Source organism: Patella vulgata, chromosome 2, assembly GCF_932274485.2.
Source record: "Patella vulgata chromosome 2, xgPatVulg1.2, whole genome shotgun sequence".
Taxonomy (NCBI): domain Eukaryota; kingdom Metazoa; phylum Mollusca; class Gastropoda; family Patellidae; genus Patella; species Patella vulgata.
Window position 1 is genome coordinate 29,206,504 of NC_065880.2, and position 22,851 is coordinate 29,229,354.

The window sequence follows — 22,851 nt, forward strand, 5'->3', positions numbered from 1 at the left end:
TCCCCTCAAAACTAGTATGTTTTAAAAGGAAATATTAAGCGTCTTTGGTCATTTACTGCTACCAACCATATTCGGTAAATAAACTTTTTAGAAAATAATCCAAGTTTCATTTTGTTTTATGACTGGATTAAATACCCCCAGACCTGACTCTGCTAAATGTCCTGATCTGGTATCCAAAAATATAAGAATTTCGGTTATCGGCACTCATGTCGGGATATTTGAATGTCATGACATCGTTCTTTGGTAAAGTCTGGTGGAGGCCAAAGTTGTGAGCTCGAGTCAAACCAAGATGACATTCGACTCCAGAGCTTCTCGTGTTGCAAAAAAATAAAGTGGAAGCGTTTTTGCGCGGCATTATTTTATTTTCAGTCTTTTAGCAGATGTGGCAAATACTGGAGCAAACTTAAAACGACACAACATTCTTTCTAAATGGCTCTCACTCTATTGGCGATAATTTAAATCGGTTAATTAAAGAAGAACGTGAATGCAAAGTTGTCATAAAAGACATTTACATAAATTTCGTAGATGATATGCAAATGCACTGCAAGCATACATATTGCGAATTGTAAACACATAAAAGTTATTGATCATTAGAACTGTACTTGTTTTCAAAGGTTTAAAAGGGAATGGTGCAAACCAGTACAATATTTCTTGTATTGTTACCTTGAATTAATGATACAGTACATAACAAATAATACATTTTGAAATTAGAATTATACTTAATCTATACTGTTTAATTTCTATATTAAAATTCACTTGTGCCAAGTTGTGGGGAAACAGAAATAATTTGATCAGTAAATGTTTTTCTTACTGAATATTTTTTTTTAAATTCATACAATAAGTAACATTATATTTTTTATTATATGTAGTTTAATAATTCGATTCAATATGTACAGTTTTGTGTTTTATATAATGTGTATAGATTGGCATGTTGTAATTAAAGCTGAGCTATTTGTGAGATTAAACTTAAAGAAATTTAGGAAAGAGGCAGGCTTAGAAAAGGAGGGGGGTGCACTATAAAAAAAAATTACAAAAAAGTTAGTTGTGCTGAGTGAATGAATGAAATATGGTTTAATGGCACATCAATGATGTCTGTTGTCATTGTGATTTACACATTATTTTTAATTATAAATAATTTAAAGGGACAGGAGGGACTATCCCGATTTGAACAGAGTCTCAAAAACATATGAAATTTAAGCGCCAAAATATAGAGGAATGGTGTACATGTAATTACCTTGTCCCCAAATTTCAGCTCAAACGGCTTATCCGGACACCTAACCCTTTTAAGATTTTGGGTCAATTTTTTCGTTTGGTGACCTGATAATCTATTGAGGTTCCTTTAGAGTTTAGAGGTCTATAGAGTGCATGACCCACGTGCTGTATTTGATAACAAAAGGTAAATTTCACCTACACCTTATTTTTATAAAATAAAAGTCTAGTTTTAGCCAGACACTGTATAATAGTGTAATACAGCTTGAGCCACTGGTCTCCATTTCCAGATGAAGACTGGCAGGATTAAGTTGTTTGAAAATGTATCACATATGTTGAGTTAGTTGCTTGGTCCTAAGGTAGAGGATTTTAAGGGTTTTATACACATACATGGTTTGGTCAGTTACATACATGGCAGATTATTAATTGCACCATAATTTTGAAATGCACAAAAAATAGCTTTTGCGGGGTGCATTTATCTGTCTTTAGAGATTGTTGTGGACCCCCTTTAATATATTTATTCAAATAAAAGTTTGTAGGTATTAATTTCTCACCAGTTGAGTGGAACAAAAAAATTGGGGACAGAATGATTTTTATAATATCAATTTTGTAGAACAACTGATGATGAACCCCAAGGCCATACCAATTTAATATTCTGTTCTTCGGAAATCCCTTTTAAAATTTTGCTTCTTATTTCTTCAGGCAAAAAGACTAAATTAGAAACCAAAAGTATGTGGTTACACTTTCAAAATCTTTTAGTTCCAAATTGTTAAGTTTTGAAATTTTAAACAAAACATCTCTCACAGGATTAAAGTGGCTATTTATTTATCAAGTCACTGAAGAGCCAAAAATAAGGAATTTTTATGCTGCTGTTTCAACAAACTGCACTTGCTGATACAAGTGGCTGTAGGTCATGTCAATACATGTAAGTACCCAGTACCGGTAAGACACATTTGAGATGACAATCATTACAGAAACATCTTCTGGAGAATTGATTTCAGTTTCCCGCCCCACCCCACCCCTTTTCCAGTCTTATTAAAAAGATACAAAAACAACCAAAGGAATATTAAATATAACAATACTACATGTACTATTTTTCGTAGATTTGAGGCCAGTTTATTCGTGGGATGAATTAAAAAGAAAAGGAATTAGTTAATAGACAACTCCGTAATTCTTTTAGGCAATATGTGTCAGAAATAAAGTAAAAATGTTTGTATTAATTTCAATTAGTATTTACAGACAACAGAATATGGGTGAGGACTTAATCCATCTCTAGAATAACAATGGGGACAGGCTCCTTCGGGTCAGAAGTCCTAAACTAAACTGTTACTCATCTGTCTTCTATTTCCTATAGATATATCTACTGATAGTTGATGATACATTTGTAGTAAAGTATTATTATTGCCACAAGCTGTTTTCATATGATCTTTATTTATAATACAGATAAGGAGATTTACTTGTTTATGTTTCGACTCATAACCTTCTTAGGTACTACTCTATAATTTGCTTCACTTGATCTCTTTTAAGCCAATCATTTGAATAATGACTGTTTTATTTGGATAAAAGCCTAAGGCCTTTGAAAATAAGTTGTATTATTTCATATTTTGTCAAAGTGAGAACACTCCCCATAAATTTTATTAAGATGTGCAAATGTCAGAAAATACATAATAGACTAATGAAGATACAGTTAGGCTTATAAGTTATATGACAATGACATAAATGTTTCTGGTTATGTACAGGCTAAAACAAGATTGTAATTAATTAGTTGACAGAATACTGTAACTTATCATTACAGTATCTAGCACAGATACCGAAACAAAAGTTGTTTCCGATGTGTGCTTTTGGTGAAATGTATCATTTGGTATTTCTGATACTGACTAAAATAGAAAATGAAATTATATTATTATTTGATATCTTATATATACATGTATGCAAAAGCTTTTGAAAAAAAACTGCCATTAATTTGAGAAATTACGGTATTCAAATAGCATAACTTTGCACATTAATTAGACTGTGATACAGGGATAATTTTAAGTTACTTAAATGGATGTTAATAGGGTTAGGACAGTTATTGGGTTAAAAAACAAATGCCAGTTCCAATGAGGGCCACGACTTAATAGAATTTGTCAATAAATATGCCCACTTGTTTTTGTTCAGTGTACATGTATCAGTATGGTTCAGTTTATTGATACATTAACAATAAAATAATAAACATTTACATTTTAAATTACTGGTGTTTTAGTTTATTTGAAATGATGAAGCTGTTAGTTAATATCGATTAATGTTTTAATCAAGTTTTGGGAAATAATCTTTTGCATGACAAATTATGTTTGTGTGGATTGATATTAATAGCTTTCACAAAACTGCAGTAATGAAAAAAATGTAATTATTTATATTTAAAAAAAAAATTTTTTTTTCGAAAAATATGTGGCCAATAAAGTTAACAGAATTCTGCTAATCCAGATATTCAAAATCTGAACTAAAAAATCCCACCCGTAAATCTTAAGGGATCAGTTTGAATTATATTCATAAATTTAATGTTTTGTGAAAAGGATTTGGCGGTTTTCATAATGCAATACTGATTAAAGCTGAAATTAAATATTTGCTTATTTTGTGAAGATGAGCTCATATTGCTAAATGTTAATCATTGTAGTTCATATGATAATCTTTTGGTGATATTTTTTTACACAGATTCCATTTAATAAAAGCAGGTGGCTCTATTCAGAACTCAGAATACTTCTTATGTTTAAAGATTAAAGCTACTGATCGTCATTTGACTAATAGAAATGAGTGATTAACGTTGTTAAGCCAGATTTTTTAGATGAACTGAAGGGGATTTTTAAATAAAGCAGAATTAACTGAAAACCATAAGGTTGAACAGGCGACTGACCCGGCTTCTTGCCACGTACAAGCTTGTGATCGAAACAACACCACTTGACTCAATAACAGACCTTATGATCTAAAGCATGTGTGTTAGACCCTTCACCCACGCTTCCTTCCACAATGAATTACCCATTTTTATTTATTAAAAGAGATCCAGAATATTTCTTCGTTTAAACTTTTTGTGTCCCCCGCCTTTCGAAGAAAGCAGGGGACTATTAAAATGGGTTCGTCCGTCTGTCTGTCTGTCTGTCTGTCTGTCTGTCTGTCTGTCTGTCTGTCTGTCTGTCTGTCTGTCTGTCTGTCTGTCTGTCCGTCTGTCTGTCCGTCCGTCCGTCTGTCTGTCCGTCACACTTTTTGGGACACAATAACTCTCTTCCTAATTGAGCTAGAATGTTCAAACTTGGTGTATGTGTTTATTAGGTCAATGCCTTGATGGAGTTCGAAGATGAGCATTTTCCGCTTAGGGTAAGCAGAGATAAGCAATTTGATTGGTTGATGCTTTGGGACACGATAACTCTCTTCCTAATTGGGCTAGAATGTTCAAACTTGGTGTATGTGTTGATTAGGTCAATGCCTTGATGGAGTTCGAAGATGAGCATTTTCCGCTTAGGGTAAGCAGAGATAAGCAATTTGATTGGTTGATGCTTTGGGACACGATAACTTTTAATTGAGCTAGAATGTTCAAACTTGGTGTATGTGTTTATTAGGTCAATGCCTTGATGGAGTTCGAAGATGAGCATTTTCCGCTTAGGGTAAGCAGAGATAAGCAATTTGATTGGTTGATACTTTGGGGCACGATAACTCTCTTCCTAATTGAGCTAGAATGTTCAAACTTGGTGTATGTGTTGATTAGGTCAATGCCTTGATGGAGTTCGAAGATGAGCATTTTCCGCTTAGGGTAAGCAGAGATAAGCAATTTGATTGGTTGATGCTTTGGGACACGATAACTTTAGTTCTAATTAAGTGAGATTGATGAAACTTGGTGTATAGATTTATTATATGAATACCTTAACTAAGTTCGATAATGAACATTTTTTGCTGAGGGTAAGCAGAGTGATAAGCAATTTGATTGGTAGAAACTTTGGAACACAATAACTCTCCTTCTAATTGAGGTAGAATGTTCAAACTTGGCATAGGTGTCTATTAGGTGAATGTTTAAACTTGATGTATATGTAGATGTTCATTAGGTGAATGTCTTGACTGAGTTCAATAATTAACATTTCGAGCTGAAGCTAAGCAGAGCTAATCGATTTCATTTGTCGATGGTTTGGGACAAGATAATCTTGATTCTATCTGATAGAGAGTGATGAAACTTAGTGAAAAAAATAAATGTGCGATTAATTAATATGTGTCATCTATTTATTTTGCAATTTCGGCGGGGGACATCAGCCTCACTGTTGGCTTGTTCATTTTAATTTTAAATGAATTATGTTATGCATGTATAAGCTTAATAACATTTGTTCAAATATCAAAAAACTTATATCTAAGATAATTCAATTTTGTATTTTATGTAAAACAAGCAGCATATTGAAAAAATTGTCCAAATTCTCCACTATGTTAAAGCAGGGAGTATGGTTCTTGCCATCTTCATTGATCTTGCTTTTGTACGTACATCTTATCAAGGCCTTCACATAATACCCTGCATATTTCAGAATTAATTTCGATTAGGTACAAGCCAAGTTTGTGAGCCTATCAGATTCCTCGGTCGTCGGGAATACCAAGTCTCGCGCTTTCAAGCTAAAATGTCTACCTGTGATAATCGAGTTGCAAAGTTCAAGGTTCGTTCAATGTCAAGGTTTCCGTGGAAGTTGCAATGTCACAACATCTGATTGGACGTTACTGTTCACGTGTCTGTAGATAACGTAGATATAAGTTCGGGAATTGTGAAGTAATCTAGCAACGTCCAGATGTTGTAAAATTCACAGTCATTGCTTCAGGAACATGGGTTCTTGCTCACTTAAACAAGAAGGTCCTGTTTTGATCCTGGTTTCCCATTGTTAGTAGTGCAGGAACGAACCCTTGTTAATTGGAATTAGATAAAGAGTTGATGAAAATGCCATTGTAGCACAGGGCATAGGGTATGCCTGTCTCCATTAGCCCGGTTTGTGCAGAAAAGTAGAAATGAAATGAAATGAAATAGGGTTTAACGTCCTACTGTTCTGCTCCTATACTGGGCTAATGAAGACGGGCATACGCCATACAGTGTGCTATGAAGGAAATTTTGCCCGGGCAGCGGCACTTTCGCCTACTCTTATATCGAATTCCAACTGCCAAGGGATCTTTTACGTGCATTCCAATGTATACACAGGACCTCGGTTTTTGTTAACCCCCATTTCATTTAACTTGTTATAGCAATATAAATTTTATCTGAGGGCTTACTATATAAACTTTACACTTACAATATTCAGTATGTATATATCAGCTGTTTTCTACAATGAGAGAACTGAGCATATCATTGCCTCATACAAAGAAAGCTGTTAGAGAATGTCCTAGTAGTAGTACGGTAGCTGAGAAATACTCACCCCTCTCACATTACATTTGAAATAACAGAGTTCAATATCACTCAGTTGCAAAAAAAATCCAAATGTCAATGCACACATGCCTTTACAAAAGACATCTCAACACAAAGGAAACGGAAGTGACACTGTTTCTTAAAAATAAGAAAGTTGTTTTTTTGGTTGAAGATGCTGGGAATTCAAACCAGAATGATGACTTGTATTTATAAAAGAAACCTGTCCAGTATAAATGGTAGAAATTGTAAGGAGTAAAATAATTTTTAATCCAAATGAAATTTGTAGCTTCTAGAATCAAGGTTATTCATATTGAAGCAGAATTTACATGTAAGTTTAAATTAAATGGTTTCTGCCAGTCACAACTGTGACCATTTGCCTGGAGGTTACATATGCCTACAGTGTACTGCTTGATTGCGAATAAGTTAAACTATCCCTCTATTTAACTTTGTAATGGCACATTTATGAGACAGGGAATTAAGGGATTGGACAGTTTTCATATTATCATGTCATGCACCACATGATTTCTACAGATAGATAGACAACCTAGAGGAGGTCCCTAGTCTGATGTACCTCAGGATTTCCGGTATGGGTTCCCCCTAGTCAGTGATGCAGGATAGAGGGCCTGGCAAGGACAGTGCCTAGTAATTTGGATGGTACAAAAAAAACAAGGTCCTGCATTCACATAAAAATACCCTTGACAGTTTGAATTCAATTGCTGTCCGGGAATAATTTCCCTCACTGTATGGCATATGCATGTTAATAGTGCAGAAAAGTATAACGTTAAAGTAGTTAAGTCTCTAACTCAATATCATCTAACGTCCTCCACATTGAAACATGAATTATTGGTCAATTTATGTCAACATTGATGTTGTAATCTTACCGGAAAAAGATAGGCTTCTGATATCCAATATTTAAGACAAAATAAACACTTTACCATTGGTACACAAATCATGTACCATAATGCGTTTCAGTGCCATTTGTAATGAGGGACTTGAAGAATGAGGCTAGATATATTCCACAAGTCATATCAAACAGTGCTGCCATATTATTATCTGGAGAGCATGCACAATTAATACTATCGGTGAAGACTGGAATAACCAGGCGCTAGAGATTGCCATTCGATTGAGACTTCTGGCGTATTTAGTCGAACATAACTGATTAGAAATTACAGTAAAAACAGAAAAGATTCAATGTAAATCAGTTTATATACATTCATATTACATTATTATATACATTGCGAAACATTTGTGTAAATTTCTAGGTCCCAAATATTAGTGATTTAGCTCCTTTCGTTCAATCATTGGATAGACAAAAAAGTTCACATTAAATAGACACCCTCTCTTCCAGTTCAACAACAAATTTAATTGGATTCTGAATACAGAACATCATTGAGCAAATAGTCTTTAAAGCAATTTTCTTGGTAATAACAAGTGTTTTTTTTCTGTGATTTAATGATGCCTGGAAAGAGTTGATAATAAAAGTCATGATGATATTATTCTTTCTACAGGCAGCTCTGTGTTATGTGGGAATAAATAAAGTATCACACCCAATTACAAACGTGTAACACCAATGATTTGTTGTGCTGCTTTGTTAAGTGTTATAAATCTTCATTGCTTTAAATTAAAATGATAAGATGACTTAAGTCACAATTAATTAGAAAATGTGACTTGGTACATGTACATCTGACTACATTTTCCATGGGAGCAGGCTATGTTTACTTAGTTTTATCCAAAGCATTCCACTCAAAGTTTGGATAAATTTTTATGTTTACATTATTTGAATTACAGTGTATGGTAGCCAAAAAAAATGATAAGCTTAAATTTTTAGCCAACAAGAAATTTTGCCCGGACAACAATTGAATACAAACTGGCAAGGGTTCTTTTATGTGCACGCAAAGTTGAACATGGAACTTTGTTTTTTTTTGTCCAATCCAAACAACTAGATGATGTTCCTTGCCATGCCCTCCGACCTGCACTACTGACAAGGTGAAACCACTGACAAGGGGGGAAACCCAAATGAAAAACTTATTTGGCCATAACTAAGATCGAACCTGGGATCATCAGATTAGTGAGCCAGCACTGTAAATTAATCTGAATTATATTATTCATCTACCTGGTTCAGAATTCAAAGTTAAATATAAATAGTTATCCCAATTTGAAAAAAAAAATCTTAGAAACTATTTCTTTAAGGTTATAACATCTGTTGCAACAATAGCATAGAGCATTAAATATATAACAGGATATATAGTAAAAGTTAAGATATTTCTGATCTTAGGGTGAGCCATCTGCATATTTAATATGTTGATATGACATGGTTAGAAAACACAACATACATGTATGACAGGAGTATTGGGTTATATCAGTTGGCTGGTTGGAGTCTACTATCTTCACAAGATATGCTGGGAAAATTCTTGACATCTGTAGTCAGTGATGTGGCCAGGTTTTTGGCGGGAAGGCTTGACATTTGATACATAAACCTAGTTTTCTACACAATAGTATACTCAAGGCATGTTTAAATATTTCTTTGATTCTGTCCAAGTTTTTCAAGCCTCTCATCTTCATTTGCATTTTTCAGACACAATCTAATTTTTCCCTGCTTAATCCACACTGATATTTTCAATTCATCAGATCTTTGAATCGAATCAAATCATTTTTGGACTAATATTCCTTTTAGAGATCCAACTGCCAAAAATCAATCAAATGACCATCAGATACTTAAATGTAAACTTTGAAATACAAAACTCAACATGTACATGTAATGACTTTCTTAGATACATGTATGGTACTCCGTGTTCACTGGTTTCTTGTGCATGCAATTAAACAAAAGCCACATTATTATTGATTAGTACATATAGTAAACCCTGCAGTGAACTATCAGCAATGTTTGTTTTGAGATTGTCTGAAAAAAATACAGTATAGGATCCTACATGTAGTTCTGCAAATAAGAAAAATTTAATGCTAATTTCAATATCTTTTATAGCTCATCAGTCCAACATTTTATATTTTTATACGCCCACATTTTCATGTGAACATACACTCTTCAAAAAAAGTTGGGGATATTCAGAAACAATACAAAACTGTGGAAATGCACTGCTGTTAACCAGTGTACATGTATGCTAATAACAGGCCAATTCCCTACACATGAACATAAACAGTTCATATGGGTGGCTTATCTGACGGCCATATTTCACTCGCAAAGAGATACACTATCAAAAGTGAAAATGGAAGTTTTTGATTTTTGTCTTAATAATGAGTAATTGCTCCACCAATCCTCAGACATTCAGCAATTCTTCGTGGCATGCTCTTAATCAACCGTTCAATCACGATTTGGGGCAATCTGACCCACTCCTCCTGCAGTGCCACGGCCAATTCTTGCAGTGTTGTCCGTTGACGTTGACGTTGACGAACACGTCTCCCGATCAAGGGCGTGGATTTGTCATAACTTTTGGGGGGGACAGACGAACCCTGGAACCTGGAACATTTCATTACCAAACGAAATAAATAATTACGAACAGTTTACTGTACCAGTGTTATTTCGATGAAGGCTGTAACTAGGGGTAATATGATGACAATACGGAAAAATTATGCACCGCACACGCACTCATGTGGCTCAGTCGGTTTTGCGTCATGGAGTTGCGCAGCCAAGTTTTGATACGAAGTGCTGAAGGATCGCTCGGCGGCGCAGGAACTAGCGGGTTCAGCAGTTCGAGATGAGAAGAGCTTCGACAGAAGGGAACATCTGAAATAGATTTGGCCAAAAACTGTCGCTTGAAGAATGTCAATTCTTGTTCCAAGTCCCGATTATGTTCCAGATACATGTACGTAGAAACAATCTCACTATCATGTGGATATAAACCTGAAAATCTGTCCTGGCGATCAAAATCATGGGGGGGGGCAGAGACTTATTCGTCCCCCCTTCCGACGTCCCCCCTTCCGACGTCCCCCACCCCTGTCCCCCCTCTAAATCCACGCCCATGCTCACGATCATGTCCCAAACATGCTCTATAGGGGAAAGGTCAGGACTCATGGCTGGCCAAGGCATATGGACAATATGGTCACGCTGGAGGTAGTCATTCATGACACGAGCGCAGTGGGCACGGGCATTATCGTCTTGAAACGTCGACCTGCACGTTGAGCAAAGGACAGAACTATTGGTGCCAGGATGTGGTTATGATAGTACACACCAGTGACCCTTCCTTGAACAGTATGCAAGTCCGTTCTGCCAGTCATGGTGATTCCTTTCCACACCATAACAGACCCACGCCCGAATCTGTCATGCTGTCTGACATTAACGTTAGCATGATGCTCATTTACACGCCTCCAAGCGCGAGCATGCCTATCGGTGAAATCGAGAGTAAATCTGGACTCATCTGAGAACATTACATGCGCCCATCGATGATTACCCCAATTTCTATGCTGCCTACAGCATTGACGCCTGTTTGACTTGTGCTGGCAAGTTAATGGAGGCACAACACGCGGTCATCGCGCATGCAACATGGGCTGCATGTAGCTGGTTTACAGAAACCTGATTGGCCGTTTGTCCTCGATTTTGCTGTACCTGTGTACGAATGTATCGATCCTGGGCTTGTGTAGTGGCTCCAGGACGACCTGAACGAGGCCTATCGTCAGCATTGTGTGTTTGTTGGTACCGGTTCCACATTAAGCATCTTGGCTACTGCTCGCTGTGTAGAACCCATTTGAAGCATGCCAATAGCAGGTAGATGTTCCTCATGTTGAAGACGTCTCATTTCACATTAAACGTAACCCACTAAAGCGAATATACGCTAAATAGTAAATCTTATGCATGAACCGATAGGAAAGCAATCATGGATAGGATAAACCAGCTTTGCAGCAGTTTTCATCAACCCTTCCTGGAGGTGTCAAATTTGGCAATGAACCCCTCCCACGTGTATGACGCTATTGCGTGTCGCATGTGCAGCTCAGTGGTTCTGTTGGGGCGATAAGTTCTTCATCTGTGAACATACTCTCAAAGCATGTCAAGTGTCCATGACTATTTATCATATCACAACCTGCATAGGTATTTGCATTTCAATATCCCCTTCTTTTTTTGAAGATTATATATTGTCGTCGCTCTGTCCGTCCCTCCATCCACAATTTGTTTGTGGACACTGTACAGGTCACAATTTTTATCCGATTTTGACGAAACTTGAAATTAGGTTTATAACCCAAAAATCTTAGTTCCTGTTGAAATAGGCATGTATTGGACCGTAACTTCATGGATTATGGCTCCTGATTTTTTGTAAAATCATGTTTTAGGACACATTAGAGGTCACAATTTTCATGAAACTTGAAATGTATGTTTATTACCCAAAGACTTGGTTCCTTCCAATATTTGCCCATATCTGATTGTAACTTCCTGAATTATGGCCCCTGATTGTACGAAACCTAAAGTTTTTAGTTTGTGATCCCTCTAGAGTTGAGATCACAATTTTTATCCGATTTAAAAAATCGTTTGAATATATCACCGTTACACCCTAATGATGTTTGAGTTTGAATTTTGTGAAAATCGGACCAAAACTGCTGGACAAAATGGCTGACCCTCATACGCAAATAGTGTAAAACTATGTAATTACCATGGTTATAAACCCTCAAGAAGTAACAATTTTGATCCGTTTTGATGAAACATTAAATTTATGTTTATATCACAAAGATCTTGGTTCCTGTCGATAATCGCGCGTTATCCAAACATAGCTTCCTGGATTATGGCCCCTGATTGTTCGAAAAATCGTATTTTTAGCTTGTGGACCTGCTAGAAATCAAAATGAAATGAAATAAAATGGGGTTTAATGTCCTACAGTTCTGCTCCGAACTGGGCTAATGAAGACGGACATACACCATACAATGTGCTATGAGGGAAATTTGCCCGGACAGCTGCACTACGACCTACTCTTATATCGAATTCCAACTGTCAAGGGATCTTTTACGTGCACGCCAATGTGTACAGGGGACCTCGTTTTTTCGTCCCATCCGAACGACTTAGACAGCTGTCATTGTCAGGCCCTCCGTCCTGCATCACTGACAAGGGAGAATCATCCTGGAAAATCTCGATGAACTTTCGTGGCCAATGCAGGGATCGAATATCCGACCTTCAGGCTAGCGATCCAGCGTCTTACCCACTTAGCCACTGTGAACCCCTGCTAGAAGCCACAACTTGTATTCAGTTTTATAAAACATTTAAATATATCGCCGTTGCACATCAATGAAGATTGAATTAGAATTTTGTGAAAATCTGACCCAAACTGCCGGACAAAATGGCCGCTCCTTATAAATAAATAGTGTAAAAGTATGTAATACTAAGTTTGTGGACACTCTAGAAGTCACAATTTTTATCCGATTTTGATGAAACTTGAAATGTATGATTACAATCCAAAGATCTTAGTTCCTGTAGATATTTGTACATATCGGCCTGTAACGACCTGGATTATGGCCCCTGATTGTACGAAAAATCACTTTTTTGAGCTTGTGGATCCTCTAGAGGTCACAATTTTTATCCAATTTTATGTTTAAATGTATCACCGTTACACCCTAATAACGGTTGAGTTCGAATTTCGTGAAAATCGGACTGAAACTGCCAGACAAAATGGTCGCTCCTTTAGTTAGAATTTTGTAAAAATCTGAAGTCACAATTTTTATCCGATTTTGATGGAACTTAAAATATATCGTTATATCCCAAATATCCCGATATTTGTGCATTTCAGACCATAACTTCCTGGATTATTGCCCCGGATTGTACGAAAAATTGCTTTATTATTGTTCACTATCCGTCTCTTGCAAAATGTGAGCGTATCTTGCCTGGCAACTGCTGGTTTGACATCTTCTAATAACCATTTAATAGGCGTGGTCAAATTAAAGGGACAAATATGGATATTTTGTACTTATTCTCCTAAATTAAAATTAAAGAGAAGGCTAATAGCTGAAATGTGCTATTGAGATAATTAAATTTAGACATAGAGATAAAAATCTATGTTATACATGTATACTATTTTGATCTGGATGTTCATGGGAAGAAACAAGTTATTCTGTAGTATAAAACGATGTCATGCAAAGAGAAATTAGATGGCATTAACTTATATGTACGTAAAGATGGATTGATTTTAAGAATTTTTGCACCGATATGCTTTGGTTTTTTTTAAAAAATACTTTTTAATGTGTATCCATTGTGTATGGAGTGAAAGGCGGTACCTGTCTTTTAGTCTGAAATCTGCTCAAATGGGTTGGGAGCCTTAGAGTCTAAGCAAATAAGCATTTTATAACGGCAATTCTTTAGCCGTCTCTCTGTTCACTATTAAATGGAAGCAGTTGCTCCGGTGATACAGCACTGCGCAGGTCCATCCGAGATCCTTGTTGTGCTCCGGTCCCCAACGACTATATAAAGGGAACATCCTTTAGGTGGGTTAGGTTTTTTTTTTAGGGATACTGTCAAGGGCCACTATTTTCCACTGAACTATGTACTATTTCTTAGAAATGATGACTTTGTAGTAAACTACATGTATGCAAACGTATTAAAATGGAGGTTCTTGACCCCATATGCTTTTAAGGATTCCTTGAGAGGGCAAATATAATTGAAAGATATAAACATACATGTAAGTTACAGATACTTGGATTATAAAGATACATGTATGGATGAAGATTAAGCACTGATGATGGGTGATTAAGCCCACTTGAACACTTGGCAAAATACAAGTATTTATCCCCTGAAAAAGATTGTTTATATACTGTATGTATGTACATGTAGTTCAAAAGCACTCCCCAGATTACGTGTGAAAAAGCTCAGGGCCTGAACAGGAGACAAATTTGATATTTTATCAAGAAGATGTACATGTATTTTTCTATTATTTATTTTGATTATTGATGTTTATTGTATCATCTAAATATAATGTGGAACAAATGGCATTATTCATTTATTTATTTACCATAATAACCTTTCGCTGTGTTTGGTTAACATTTATTTAGTATTATAAGTATCACTGTATTACTTTCATTCCTGTAAATACAGATGCAACATAGACGTTTCACAGTGAATTACAAAAAATAATCTGGATACTATAGGTACATATAAAACATTGTAAATGTTATAGTGTTAGGCGCCAGTGGCAATGCAATATTGTTGATACAAAATGGCGTTATACCATATCAAAATATTGCATGTCAAATAAGGCCTTACATTATGTTACTAATGTTACACAAGACATTTACAGTATGGCTTTGGATTTTTCATCTTCTGTGGTTCGGGTTACTAACCAGTTGGTCCAGGGTTCAATCACGGCAGAGAAAGTTCCTCATGATTTTCCAGTCTGGGTTCCCTTTGTCATATTTACCTAAAGATTCACAATATGACAACCTCTCTGGACTGCACAGACAACATAGTCATATGTTTCGTTGCCTATTTTTATAACATTTAGAAAATCCAAGTAAAGGACGATAAAACCCCCACACTCGAAAAAAAGGAGGGCGGAAGATTCCCTAATACAGTGCAGGCAAGTCTGGATCTCAGTGATACATCCAGGGATAAGCAGGAACCGATCCGTGAAAAAAATAGAGGATCCCTGGCAACAAACTTCACAACACTGTGTAGATGGTTTAAAAAAATTTATCGCCGAAAAAAACAAAACAAAAAAAAAACAAACTTAATCATTTTTTCAAAAACTGCTTGCTAAATTCCAAGATGGATACCGCTGCCAAGTGCACCATCTGCCTAACTACCTTTAACAGAAGACATAACCTCTATAAACACAGAATGAAATTTCACAAACTAGACAGTAAATCAGAAAAAGAAAAATATAAACAAATGAAAAAACTAAAGAAGAAAAAAGAAGCTGATAAACCAAAAAAGAAAATTCAAAAGAAGAAGAATATCGCCGAATTTGAATTGCCGCCCAGATGCATGCCTACTTTACCTACTATATGGGTCCCTCCATTTGAGGCCCGCCGGAAAACTACAGTCAACAGAGAAATTGAAGTCCCTGAGAAATCTAAAACTTCAATAGAAAAGAACGAGTTTGATCTCTTAAAATATGATCTCGAAGTAATAGCCTGTATAGATGAAAACAGAATTCAGACAAACCAAGACCAGTTTGATGAAGCATGGAATAAACTAATGCAAGAATACAACATATAAACCACTATTTTCGCAAATCCTAGTACAAGGATTTCAAAAAATCAACTTTTTATTTATTTTTTACTTTTTATTTTTTAAAAATCCCAGTATAGGGGTTTTCCAATTCACACCATTTGAAAAACCTTCATTTTTTCTAATCCCAGTCTAGGGATTACTTTTTATAGAAATTGAGACTAAGGCGCATGCGCCAAATACTTGTACATGTATATATAGCCTGGATTATTTTGTTATATCATTTATGTACTCAACTCTGGCTGATGAAGGGCGGACAGCCCGAAACATGTTCCAGACCTAGATTATAATTTTTTAAACCATCTACACAGTGTTGTGAAGTTTGTTGCCGGGGATCCTCTATTTTTGATATTTTATAACATTTAATGGTACAGTCATTGAATATATTTTATGTTGTTGTTTTTTTTCTTACTTGACTATGCAATTTAACAAAACAGGACGAAATTATGATTACATGTGTTGGGGGCGCCAAGAGTGACCTTGCCTCTAGGCGCTGAGAATCTTTGCTGCGCCATTGATTAACTTTCATAGATGTTGTCAGTCCGTCTGGTGTGATATTTTAATAAGGGGTCTTAAAGCCATATAGCTTAGGGCCTCACTAAGTCTAAATCCGACACTTCTATAAAAGGAGAGAGTCTGACACTTCCCACTTTGAATTAGTGAATCCAATTGTACCTTTTTTATTTTGATTGAGTGAATCTGTGACAAATTTGCAGATGGTTGTAAACTTTTATTCATAAAATGGAGAAAATAAAAACTAAAAATGGCAAGACAGTGTTTTTTAACTCGCACAACATTATCTTAACCTGTGAAATATTATGAAGTCGTATCACCCCCACAACATCAATCAATAACAATAATAGTCTCTTATTGTTTATGAGACTCGTTTATTAAGAATGAGGAGTATAAGAGGGGATTTGTATTCTAGTTGTTGCATGTTAACTACTTATAATAAAGACAATAAGCTCAGCTAAATAACTGCTCGTTTTCGCGAGTGGAGCATCAAGTAACAATTGTATTAGTATGCTACAAGATCATTTACTAGCCTAAACCACAGCCTTTCTCAGGAATAAATTTTGGATTAACGTCTTTTCTAGAATTTCAGAACAGATACCTAATTACCTATTCTTTTAGTGGAAACTACATGTATGACATTTAAGCTGGTTTTGCTTATACCAGTACATGTATACAATCAATTGGTGTAAACCCCTTTGCATTTCTATATACAGGAATTTTAACACTGAACTTAAATATCTCCACCACTACCTCTCAGTCGGCCCATGATTTTTTTTTTCCTTCTGAAAGGCAAACTTTACGAATGTCTTCAGAACCCTCTGGTAATTTTTACAAGATCAGGGGTGGCCAACCTTTTGTTTTACTTGTAGCATATATTATCCATTCGCCATCTGATATGCTATATACATGTAGCTTAAAAAGATTCTTCATTAGCCCAGTCCGTATAGAAAAGTAGGATGTTAAACCTCATTTCAATTCATTTCATTTCAAAAGATTAAATTAAGAAAAAAACATAACAGAGATAGGAAAATTATTTACCTTAATGCCACTTTTGAATTTTATTTTGTTCTCACCAAGTTGTTGATTTTGAAAAGCTCTGTGATACCACTTTGTTCAATAATGGATAATGGCAAATTAGAGAATTAAAGAAAGTTGACACTGTATTAGATAATTATTATCATGAAGTGCAATATGATTATGTTACCGACTTCTGTACTACATGAGTTCTAAGGGCTAGTCTGAAATACGTAGGTGGCCGAAAGTATGAATATTCCATAACCCGTCAAGTTTTTCGCCCATTAATTTAAAGCCAGGGGAAATGACTTACAGTACATGTTTTTAGCAATGAAGCAAAATTGTGTAATCTGTATATAAACTATGTCTGCTTTGTGACGGGAATACAAACAATGTTATTATTATTTATAATACTCTGTCATCATCATTATCATCTCTCTGTATCTTAAATCAATAGTAAAGCAAGAAGTCTTGTTTTCTTTTAGTGTTTTCCAACTTATATGAAGCGTAAAGGAATGATATATATGTAAACATTGGTATTGTTGAGAGTCTACTTATTACTTTACATTACACACGCATAGGATTCCACCTGATGAGATAGTAAATTATCACCCCAGGGATTTGTAACCATTGTTGATAGATGACCAGCTAAAGTCATCAAGATATCATGGTAAATAATGACATCAAGGTTTCTCTGATAAATCAGATGGATGTACATGTTTTTCTGGAAAGTAGATGTGAGCATGTTAGGATCTGGGTTTTCAGTATAACGTGTTATGTACTCCACAATGTTTGGCCAGGTATTCGGATGGCATGAAAAATTGAGGTCCCATGTCTACTATTGGTAGTACATAAAAAAACCCCTGACACTTGGAAATCGAATTAAGAGTAGCCCGCTATGCCCTTGTTTGTACTAAATTTTCTGTATAGCACACTGCATGGCGTATGCTTGTCTTCATTAGCTCCGTTGGTGCAGAAGAGTAAGCATAAATCCCATTTCATTTTATTTGCTTTCTCCCACACAGATCGCGGAATGAACTGTATTACCCAATGGAGAGAATGTTGATTATTGTCAATTAATTTTATTTAATAGTATTTCTATTAATTGTCAATGGACACAAGCAGTTTGGTTACAGAAATGAAATATTGATTAAATTCCGTTATTAATCTTCCTGTTCGTATGTAGATCCTGCTATTTTGGAAGTTTTCTGGGTTTTTTTGCAATGCTGAAGTGTACCAAATGTTTGTTCAAAAGTGGTTTCAGTAATTCTTTATGGTATTCCTGCAATCATTTATATCCTATTTCAAAAACCACATCCTCTGTTGATTATTATGTCATCAAAATATTGAGATATGTTCGACCTATTTTTCAAAACAGTGATGTGAAAAGTAGCACCAGAAACATATTTTCCAACCAGTAGACACAAAGAAAAATAAAAAATATATTTCAAATGAAGGGGAACTCAATTAATTCTACCATCTGTGTTTTGTCAGGCCAGGGAGACCTTGGCTAGGTTTTCTATGTATGTTTGAAAAGTAAGATGATGTCACAGACAACCACATGGAGAAATCTAAACAAAACCCAGCATGTGTCATGTTTCACAGAAATGTAGATGTAGATCACATCATTGTGGATCTCTCATACAGACAGGAAAACCAAACATGATGCACATTCTAAAAAATAACAGTGCATCATCGGTACATATAACTGAAACAAGAGAAACAGTTTTAAGTGCAGAGAATAGAATTATATTTTGAATGAGACCTGCTTTTTCTTTTGTCTTTTTTATGAAATGTACAAGATAGGCACAGATTCTCAGAGAGAGAGAGAAATGCTGCTTAATGTCTGTGTACATGTATTAAGCTCAGGCGTGGTAATTTTGGGACTATTTTTATTTTATAATTCTTTTGAGCTTTGGCAGTGGGAGGAAACCAGAGGTCCTACAGAAAAGCCATGAGGTTAGGCAATCAACCCTTCTTGGTGTCACATACAAGCTCAAACCATGCTTCTGGACTCAGTGACAGACCTTATGATCTTAAGTGCACCGTTTATACAAATGTACATGTACCACTAGGCCACCTACTCCAGTTACAAGATATGAGAAAAGTCTGGTTAAAGTAAGAAGTGAAATGTGCATATGCATATGCCATGCAGTGTGCTATGAGGGATATTTTGCATGGACAGCGTCGCTTCAACCTACTTTTTTTTGATTTTGCAACTGTCAAGGTTACTTTTACGTGCACAATATTGTCTGCAAGGGACCTTGTTTTTTGGTCCCATCAGAACGACTATTCATTGTCCCTTGCACCACTGACATGGGGGAACTGTGCCAGAAAATCACAATAAACTTTCTCAGCCAACACCAGGATCAAGGTTAAAGGAGCTAAATTGCTAACATTTGGGACCTAGAAATTGACAAAAGTGGGTCGCAACGCATATAATACTGTAGTATGAATGTATATAAACTGATTTACATTCAATGGTTTCTGTTTTTACTCCAATTTCAAATCAGTTATGTTCGGCGAAATAAGCCAGCAGTCTCAAGCGAGTGCAGATTTCTAGCGTCTGGTTATTCCAGTCTACATACGCCGTTTGATTTGGTGCAATGTGTCTAGCCTCGTCCGTCGAGTCTCTTGATACAACTGGGGCTGAAGCGCATTATGGTACACGATTCGTGTACCAATGGTAAAATGTTTATTTTGTCTTAAATATTGGATATCAAAAGCCCATGTTTTCCCGGTAAGATCACAACATCAATGTTAATTTAATTTGACAAATAAATCGTGTTTTCAATGTTGAAGATTTTGGATGATATTGAGTTAGAGACTTAGCTACTTTAAAGTATGATTATACATATTAAGTAGTGACTGATACATGTATGACCGATGTCTACGTCACATGTTATTTTATTATTTTTTTTATTTATGTTTTTAATTTCAAATCTATATTTTAATATTCATTAATGCTTGGTTAGTCATTAGAGGCAGACAGCAATTAACCTGTCAGTCAAATTATGACAGGCTGGCAACTAAAGTGGTTGATCTGTTAAGTTTCTTCTAACTATTGTTTTAAATGCCTTAAGTCTTAATTCTTCAATAATTATATGTATAGGTTTATGTCAACACTTTCTAAGTAACTAATTTGTATAAATAGACAAATGTATGTAAGATGATTTCTGATACTTAGAGAACACACGTTGACGAGCTACATTCCCTGAAAGTCGAACGGTGTTACATGTACTGAAACAGTGCACATATACAGGTGTCATATTTTAACGCCCCAGGTATAGTGTATTGTACATGTACATGTAAGCGTTAGAATTCTGTTTCTGGCATTTTTAAACATTTCTAAAGCATGGCAGCCATGGTGAAATTCAATATAGCGGTTGTTTGATGAATCTCTGATACCTTCATTTAAATGTTCCTTGATATTGAAAATATGGGCATATACACTTATTATTATCCTGTCCAAAAGGCAGGATTAAAGATTTGAACAGAAATAAGTTATTTTGGAGACCATTTTGGAATTCAAGATGTCTGCCACCAGGGCACATCTTTTTTCTTTGATTCTTAGATATCATAATACCTCTCTGCAAAGTAAATGATTCTAGTGAAAAACACAGTCTAACTAGTGTGTTACATAAAGACAATGAAAATACAAATGCAGCAAGGAGATTAATCAATGCTCAGCTGTTATGAGATAATTTTGATTTAATAAGCTGTATTATGATTTATTGTAGTTGCTGATATCAGTGACAGCTAAGTGCCTTCTCTGATAAAGGTTATATCTCTACATTCCTACAGGTGTCATTTTACTGTTTCCATCTCTACAAGAAAGTGATTACTGTGACTAGCAAGAAATTAATTATAGTATAATAGGTAGTTTCAATCCAAGATGCGGTTCAGGTGCAAGCCCTTTATCAACTGGTTACAAAAATAATCTGTTATCAGGTATATAGACAATATTTTACAAATTGATAATCCCTGTATACTGGGATTGTAAAAATGGCCATTATTTAAATATAAACATATGTTTGAATTAAGAATATCAATAATATACATGAATTTTAAGACAATAATTAATGAATATTGATTAAATAAATGTATACAAAAAGATTGACATTAGTTATTTAATAAATTATAAATATAAATGCCTACCTTATCAGGTATGGGCTGTTGGAAACCTATCCCGGTGAACCCAAAACTTATTTACCCATTTTCATCTCACCTGATACCACCGCCAATACATGCATTGATGATACCAGCAACAGCTACATGTGCATATATTTAAATAACTGCTTACTGGTAATTATCAACCAATTTTATATACATTTATTTAATTCATGTAGATACATGTCAGGGGCGGATCCAGGAATTTTTGCAGGAGGGGGTTTGCCAGGTTCCTGTTAAGGAAATCTGTCATCATTGTCTCTAAATTACATAGGCATACATACAAATTGAGCTTTTTAAAAAGAGAAATCATTTTTGTAATGATGTAGGAACACATTGTGATTTAATTTCATTGATGCAAGACATTCAATTTTTTTATGTTGTTGAGCAGGATGGGGTTTGGACCCCCCCCCCCCTCTGGATCCGCCCCTGCATGTATGCATCAATAGTTGAGTTGAGTTGAGCGTGTAGGCTGCTCCTCAGAGCTCTGCGATAGTTTTTGCATTTTCTGCAAGGTTATATATTTTTAGTTGGATATCTTATGTCTGAAACGTTATTCATATACCAGTGCATCATTTTTTTTATAAACTTTGTGACAATTTGGATGTTTATTGGTAGGATATTTGGATATAACAGAAATCTTTCAGCTGAATATCTGTGTTTAACCTTCCATTAAACTGAACCATATAGTGACCAGTGGAGCATGGTAAAGTTGGGTGTTATTGTTTTTGTTCAGCCTTCTCAACATGTTAGTCAATTGTGAACTCAAATCATCAGGTCTAACACTGAGTTATGACCGTTCTGAACTCTTACTGCTTAAAGATACTGTGTCACTATCTACTTCTAAAACAGTCTATAATGAAATTAAAAATTCAACAAAACATCTTCTGAGAAACAAACCAACAAGGCATAAAGAAACCCACTACATTTCTACTCGATTAACTACCCGTGATATTCCTGGAAACACTAACTGCAACAACACCAGTTCCAGTAACCCCAAAAATCTGGTTTGTATTCAGATTTCCAAAGAAACTTCAAGCAAGACGCCCTCTGTAAGTAAAACAAATCTATGCCTACTAAACAGTAGATCTGTATGTAATAAAGCTGAACAATTAAACCAATTTATCTGTGATAAAGACATTGATGTCCTAGCACTGACTGAAACATGGCTCCATGATAATGATAACGTTACTCTTGCAGCCTTAGTTCCCTCCGGTTATTCTATTCAACACGTACCTAGAGGTTCAAGAGGGGCGGTGTTGCAATTCTTCATAGAACCTCCATCAAGGCCTCTTCACAGAAAACCAAGCAACATGATTCCAACACTACACGCTTTAAAGATATTCTGAGCATTATCTCTTTATCTCAACATGTCAAAACAGCAACCCATGCGAAA

General features: G+C 35.5%; 1 protein-coding gene across 1 annotated transcript in view; it reads left to right on the forward strand.

The window, feature by feature from the left end:
- LOC126812387 (proto-oncogene tyrosine-protein kinase ROS) overlaps nt 1-22,851 on the forward strand; it is a 143,699-nt gene that overhangs the window by 328 nt on the left and 120,520 nt on the right. The window lies entirely within an intron of this gene.